Source organism: Littorina saxatilis, linkage group LG3 (genome assembly GCF_037325665.1).
Source record: "Littorina saxatilis isolate snail1 linkage group LG3, US_GU_Lsax_2.0, whole genome shotgun sequence".
NCBI lineage: Eukaryota > Metazoa > Mollusca > Gastropoda > Littorinimorpha > Littorinidae > Littorina > Littorina saxatilis.
Window position 1 is genome coordinate 66,800,678 of NC_090247.1, and position 7,937 is coordinate 66,808,614.

At 41.3% G+C, this 7,937-nt stretch overlaps 1 protein-coding gene across 1 annotated transcript in view; it reads right to left on the reverse strand.

Moving 5' to 3' along the window:
- Positions 1–7,344, reverse strand: part of LOC138963038 (uncharacterized) — a 33,436-nt gene extending 26,092 nt beyond the window's left edge. Inside the window, exons 1-2 of the mRNA XM_070335029.1 lie at positions 7,155–7,344; positions 5,342–5,628 (exon numbers count right to left, since the gene is read on the reverse strand). The gene's annotated coding sequence lies outside the window, so the exon portion shown is untranslated. The remainder of the gene's footprint in view (positions 1–5,341; positions 5,629–7,154) is intronic.
- Between the last annotated feature and the right edge of the window lie 593 nt (positions 7,345–7,937).

Consider the following 7,937-nt stretch of genomic DNA (forward strand, 5'->3'; position numbering starts at 1 on the left):
TTGTTGTTGTTGTTGTTGTTGTTGTTGTTGTTGTTGTTGTTGTTGTTGTTGTTCTTCTTCTTCTTCTTCTTCTTCTTCTTCTTCTTCTTCTTCTTCTTCTTCTTCTTCTTCTTCTTCTTCTTCTTCTTCTTCTTCTTCTTCTTCTTCTTCTTCTTCTTCTTCATCCTTTTTGTGAATGTTGCGTGTTTTATACAGTGAACGATCAGAATTAGTTCTTCTGGTGTATTATTGTCATGTCCACAAACATGGAGATTTGTGTAATGTTGTACTGTTTTGGTCACGTAAAACATGATTTTGCTTGAATTCATGTCCTCGTTGCATACTGCCAGATGTTTCGTGTCATGTATTCTGAATAAAATTTTGTTTAAAGCCAACGACCAGCTATTTTTGCCTGGGCTGCCCTGATGCGGGGGGTCTATTGTTTGTTTGTTCGTTCATGGGCTGAAACTCCCACGGCTTTTACGTGTATGACCGTTTTTACCCCGCCATTTAGGCAGCCATACGCCGCTTTCGGAGGAAGCATGCTGGGTATTTTCGTGTTTCTATAACCCACCGAACTCTGAGATGGATTACAGGATTTTTTCGTGCGCAGTTGGTCTTGTGCTTGCGTGTACACACGGGGGTGTTCGGACACCGAGGAGAGTCTGCACACAACGTTGACTCTGAGAAATAAATCTCTCGCCGAACGTGGGGACGAACTCACGCTGACAGCGGCCAACTGGATACAAATCCAGCGCGCTACCGACTGAGCTACATCCCCGCCCGGGGGATCTATTAAAACGGGCTCCCAACCGGAGCACCCTTCCATGCATTCTTCATCCCACGACATGGCTAGTACAGACCGGCAGGCTGTTGTGATTCCATCTGGAACTGATTGCATCATGACCTCAACCTCTTTGGCCAACACCGTTGTCATGGCGACACGACAGGCCAGTTATGCAACGGCAAAACTATTTTCAGCGACAAGCCGTGAAACCCGGTTTTGTAAAAGCCTCCATCGCACCTATAACATTATGTTTGCGACAAGAAAACTATTTGGCAGATCTTCAATATGAAGATATGTCCAGCATACGTAGTTTTCAAGCACTCTTGTGTCTGTTATTGCAATTTTTGTCATTAACAAATTCGCCAAAGGCGCCATTTTGGAAAGTTTTCCGACGATTTGGACCTTAACAACTTCAAGAGACATTCGCTGCACTGTAATTTAGAAACACCTGCAATGATTTGCTCAAAACTGCTCCGAAATTGTGCCAAATAACCTTCGCCCAGCTCACCTGTGTCAGGAGTCCAGACTTCCTTTCGTCATCGTAATTTATTTAGTCCTCATACATAGTTCTAGATACCCATTTATAGTCAAAGCAGACTAAAATCGTTGGATTGAGGATTTCAAACCTATGTTCTAGCAAATGCGCACGCATTCCGTGCCATACATATCTAAAACTTTTCACATTACATACACAAACACACAGCCCGTTGGAGAATATCACCATCTGAAAAAAACTACCAAACACAGCATTTAAATCTTAAAAATAGAACGCTAAAACACTATTTTTAATCAGCAGAGGCGCTGGTTTTAAAACCGGTTGTCGCTATCGGCGTGGGTTCAACCCCCAAGTTCGGCGCGGAATTTGTTTTTCGGAGTTCAACTTTGTGCAGACTCTCCTCGGTGTCCGAACACCCGCGTGTGCACGCATGAGCACGATAAAGATCCCAGCGACAGTCGGAGGCCATGCAAAACACGAAAACACGCATGCAAAATAGAGCAAATACCAAAAATATAAAGCCCCTGTGTTCCATCGGCCCTGGCAACAGCCCCCAAAATGACCATTCACAGCACTGACGAAAGACGATCCAGCCAGGTATCTAGCCAAATTCAAGTCACCGCTAGCCGCCGGCCGGCAACCAGCTGTCTGCATTTACCCCTTCCCCGCCCCCGCATTTTTATTTAAAAAAACAAGAACACTTTTTTTCTTTTTTCCTTTTGTTTTCTTTTCCTTTTTCTTTTTACAAAGCTGGGTTTTCCCGTCTTACGTGCCCCTAATGGCTTTGGCGTGAGGGCGTAAAACTATTTTCTCACTAATTCTAAGACCTTGCTCGTGTGTTATGTCATCTATTCAACACCCAAAACGAACTCTGTAGTCACGCTAACCCCAATTTCAACATCTAGGAACACCCAGGGGCGAAATGTAGGACGAAAAGTATGACTGGCGTAAAAAGGAGTCTCAATGAGAATTACAGTCTGGAATGCCCACTCAAAACACAGCCATTTCCAATTTGACTAACTGAGCACTCAAACGTGTTTTTTTTAACGTATTCCTGGTGTGTTGTCACATAATTACAACCCCCAACATGAAATCTATATCTCTTGGGGACGTGAGAGGCAGTTTTATTGCTAGATTATATCACTTTAAAAAAAAGATTTTTGAAATGGAACCCCGTTGCCCGGACCGGGTCAAAGAATGTTTGATTGAAATGTCAATCAATTTGATTGAACAATGCAGTCGCCCAGTGCCGCTTTAACTTTTTCTCAAGGTTAAAAAACAAAGAAATACTGTACTCACCGATACAAGAACGAGACAAGACGGTACGAATTTTCGCTTATGGAAGCTTCATCAGGAAAAACAAGAACACAAAAGACAACAAAAAGCAGACGCAACACGGAACGAACAAGGTTTGAACGAAAATGGAGGGGAAACACGCAAAAAAGGGAAGGAACTCTAGGAACGGAAATGAATGAATAAAGTACTTCGTTGTTTAGTTTTCTCAAGGTGACAAATCCCACATTGTTCGAGGAGGCTTAACTGGCATCTGAAAGCCCACCTTGGAGGTTGTCGAATTCGTTATTAAAGTTCAAAGTCAACAAGTGTAAGGGTGGAGTTCTGCATGACGTCAGCACGCCTTTCTAGGAAGGGAGGCTACTCTGTCAAGAACTTCACACTGCTGGAAGGGGACGCGGAGAGAGATAATTCAAGAGTCGTTTGGGCCTAGAAGTAGACCAACAGCATCGTCCTGGGTGAATTGGGAGGCTGATATTTTTCATTTTCATTAATTTGTATTACTTTATTGTCGCATCGCTGGGACATTCGGGTCTCTTCCTCCTAGTGGAAAGCTAGCAGCAACAGAGTCGCGCTACCCATATGTGTGCGTGTTTAGGTGTAATCAGATGCAGCCACCTGCACTTATGGCAGAATGACCGAGGTCTTTTACGTGCCAAAGTGGTGACACGGGGGTGGAACATGGATAACATCAATGAGTCTGCACATAAAGTTGACCCGTGTCTGTCCCGGCCGGATTCGAACCTGTGTCTTGCGGATCACAAGTCCAGTTCTCTACCAACTGGGCCGCTAGATATCTAGATCTGAACGTCATCAAGAACACTTGGAGGACCAACAGTGGATGACAACCAGTTCCGAACAGACCAGTCACACTCTCCAAGGCTTTCCCAGAAGAATAGAACCAATTTTGGACGGAAAAAAGCGAACCACTACAGTGCAGCCTTCCACACATGAATTGTAAGATAATTACAGTCAGGGGATGGAACGTCATTTTAAACACATTTTCTTAAGTACATGTATAAAACCTTGGAGTTTACATTGACGAAGAACTGACCATGAAAACGCCAATCAAGCACATCTGCAAACCCACCTTTCTGGAACTCAGACGTATGGGCCCTATCCGCCACTACCTGTCCATTGAAGCTACCAAGACACTGGTTACATCACTGGTTTTGTCCCGTTTACATTACTGCAACTCTCTTTTAGTCGGTATTCTCGCCTGTCTAATCAAAACACTTCAGCATATATTCAGAATTGCGCTGCAAGGCTGATCCGATCGGGAGGCATCATGCAGACAGCACACCTGTCCACTTCTGCAACAGCTCCACTGGCTCCAGCTTAGGCCCGCATCAAATGCAAATATGGATGTCTGTGTTACACTGCTATCCACTTCCAAACTCGATCCTATCTCTTCGACCTTCTCCAGTGGTACTTACGCTCCTCCGATGATCCTCTGACTCTCACTAGTCCAAAATACAAATACAAGATCAAATGCTTTCGCATTTTCTGCCATGACCAGGAATTCTCTCCCCACTCCCATCTGACATGCTCCGTCTCTCACCTCCTTCAAGACCCAACGGAAAACCCATCTGTTTACACTTCATTGCTTTTAAGAAAACTATGCAACATTTGTAATATCAGGGGCGGACGAGGGGGGGGGGGGTGCACAGGGTGCACGTGCACCCCCCCTCCAGCAAAAAAAAAAATAAATTTGGAAAGCTGATTCTATGACCATTTATAAGTTCAAATGGCACCAGATGGCACCATTTTCCTTCTTTGAGCCAAAAATGTTTCCGGGGGGGCATGCCCCCGGACCCCCCTAGCAAATTCGGACGCTTCGCGCCCATCACATTCACTTTCGATTCAAAGTGCACCCCCCCCTTACAAAGCAACTGATCCGCCCCTGAATATGTATGTGCTCGCACATTTCCTCTGATGGAGGGATGGTGTGTGTGTGTGTGTGTGTGTGTGTGTGTGTGTGTGTGTGTGTGTGTGTGTGTGTGTGTGTGTGTGCGTGTGTGTGTGTGTGTGTGTGTGTGTGTGTGTGTGTGTGTGTGTGTGTGTGTGTGAATATTTGTAAATTGTATTTGTTTATTTCGATGTGTATAATTATTTGACTTGGAATTGTGTACAGAATTAATCATTTATGTATGTTTTGTGCGAGGCGCTCAGAACTGTTTTGAATTTGCACCATATAAATATTCTCATCATTATTATAATCAAACACTCTCTTGTAAAATTCTGTCACAAAAAAGGTGGAAAACTAACATAGGACCATGTCTGACTACTTTAAAAACAGATACTACTACTTCTTCTACTACTACTATTACGACTTCGATGACGACGACGACGACGACTTTGTTTTTACGCTTAAATGATTGTTATCATCATATCGCTGTCTTCACCATGAACACTGGTATTATCGTCATCATCGTGGCAGCAGCAACAGCAGGGGCATGTTCTACGTTCTCTTTTGGTTCTTCGAATCGTAGTTCTTTCATCATCATCATCATCATCATCATCATCATCATCATCATCATCATCATCATCATCATCATCATCATCATCATCATCATCATCATCATCGTCGTCGTCATTGCCATCGTCACCATCACCATCATCATCATCATCATCATCATCATCACCACCATCACCATCACCATCGCCATCATCATCATCATCATCATCATCATCATCATCATCATCATCATCATCATCATCATCATCATCATCATCATCATCATCATCATCATCATCATCATCATCATTATGCACGATAGACTCACCTTCGCACTTCAGTCCATTTTCCACGAATGAAAAAAGAGAAGGCCCGCTAACACACCGTCCTCGAATTTACGGACGTTTCAGGACATCCTCAAATGACTTTGCTTAATCCCTGCAGCATCGACTTAATACAACGAAAATAACTAACACAGTGAGAAGGTGCATTTCAAAACGCAAAGCGGAACTAACAGTGTTTGCCAATACCGGTCAGCCTAAATACATGTGGGTGGTTGTATCATCCGGGATGATTGGTTGATCACCAAGTGTGAGCAGGTTGTCCTGCCCTAGACTGGAACGTGAACACTGAATTTCCGTTGTAGTATTTCAGAGGCTATAATAATAATAATAATAATAATAATAATAATAATAATAATAATAATAATAATAATAATAATAATAATAATAATAATAATAATAATAATAATAATAATAATAATAATAATAATAATAATAATGATAATGATAATGCATAATATTTATATAGCGCATGTATCCAGGGTTTAAACTTGCTCAAAGCGCTATCATTCTATAGTAGCTTCATGTCCGGTATCTGTTTTATTTGAAAAGAGTTACAACTTAGGCAGAAGGAGAAGAAGAAACAGGATTTCTTGCGTACAGTCGCTGATTGTTGTTGTGCCCATAAAGCAGTTGTTTTTGAATGCATATATTTCTATGGCAAGTAATCTTGTGTGAAAAATCAATACTCAGATACCGGAAATATTATATTTAGTACAGTCAAACTCAACACTTATAGATAAAAAAAAAGAAAAAGAAAAAAATGAAAAGAAATGAGAGCGCTAGCTTATTCATTAGTAACGCGCACCTTAATCCCATTGAAAATGTACGACATGAAATGTAGTCTTAATTCTGTGAAGGAATTCTTTCAGTTATATTCACTTGATATTTAATGTCATAATTATGTCTTCACATAACATTTTATTTTAAAGCTACTTTCCCCTTTTTTTCATTCAACGATCATGCCATTAAATCGCCCTTTTCTCCTCCAAGCGGATGCATAAGTTTTCCGCGTAATTAATTTTTAAAAGATTGACTGAGGAGGAAAATTAAACTTTCTTTCGAAAATAAAGTAGCCTTCTGACTTATTTTATCTTTGCATTGGTTTGGAAACTCCCACGAGAAAGCGGTCGAATCGACGTGGTGAATCTGTTTTTATGTCGACCAAGAAAGTGACCCGCCATTCCCGATGATACGGGGAAAATTCAACACATTTTAAGTATAAGATAACAGATTCCTCCAATGCATGTATGCATTTGTAAGTATTTGCTGATTACTTTTTTGTCGAGTTATTTTAATTGTTAACTATAGCACTACATGACTTTGAATAATTCCCCGAGAATCACAATCATTTGCCTTATCTTCACTTTCTTTACTTTTATTTTGTTGCGGTCGTTGAGTAACTGAGTTTTCTTTAAATTTTGAAGGTGGTTTCTCTAAGGAAAAAAAAATTAAAAGATTTGTATTTCCTCGAACTCTTGTTTCATTCACTAATCTACAACCCTATACTTGTGTGATTAGCAAAAAGTTTGTGTCTTAAAGAAAACAACTGACCAGAAACCGTCAGTTTTATTTCATCAATCAAATCTGATAAAAGGACATGAAAAATCTACTGTTCATCTGCGATAGATTTATGGGATTCTACGTTTGTATTCTCAAAGATGAATTCTCCACAATTCAACGAAAATATACCTCATTGAAACATTTGACACAGTATTTCTGTTCCTCAAAACGAGCGTTTTTGTTTTCTAGTCGAGACGAGGCTTCCAAAAGTTTAAAATAATATAAACATTCACACACAATGAATCCCACTGGCAAAGATGTTTCTCTCAAAGTAGAATCTCTGCAGGGCTTGTCACTAAACTTCTGAAGGCTACAACCATACTATTTGATTAAAAACTTGTTCTAAACTTATATTTAAGTCGTCGTCATTAGCTATAATAGCCTAATGTTAAGATGACGACATCTCGTGTTTCTTATAATTGGACACATCGGTAAGCTTTTACTGAGCAAATGTAGCATGTCGTTCACGCATAGGAGGGGCTTTCAGAAAAATAGGGGGGAGGGATGGGGGGGGGGGGGGGGGGAGCAGGTGGAAGAGGGTGGGGGATGGGGTTAGGGGGTGACCAGGATGTGAGATATTTTTGATTGTGTCATAGGCTGGGTTTATATGTGACCCTCCACCACGGGATGAGTCGCATGTCACCTTTTCATGATTTTCATATTTTTACATTTTCTTAAAGAGTTGTTTATTCTCTATCCAGTGGTGAAAACCGTTTTAGAAAAGAGTGAACACTTTTCGAGTTATAAGCCTGTGACTAAAGTGACCCTCACACTGTTACTATAGACACCCCCGGACTTATATTATGCCTAGCGCAGAACCGCGTGAGGTGCCATGCGACTCATTTCGTGGTGGAGGGTCACATTTGTCAAATTTGCGGATGTTTGGAATGAAATACATCCAAAGCCGTCAAGGTCCCCCAGTAATCCGAATCTATTTAGGGTATAGCACAAGTGGATGAAATACTACAAGTATTATGATTGGCTTCTGGGTATAGTCAATAAGCGGGGAGAGGCATGTGT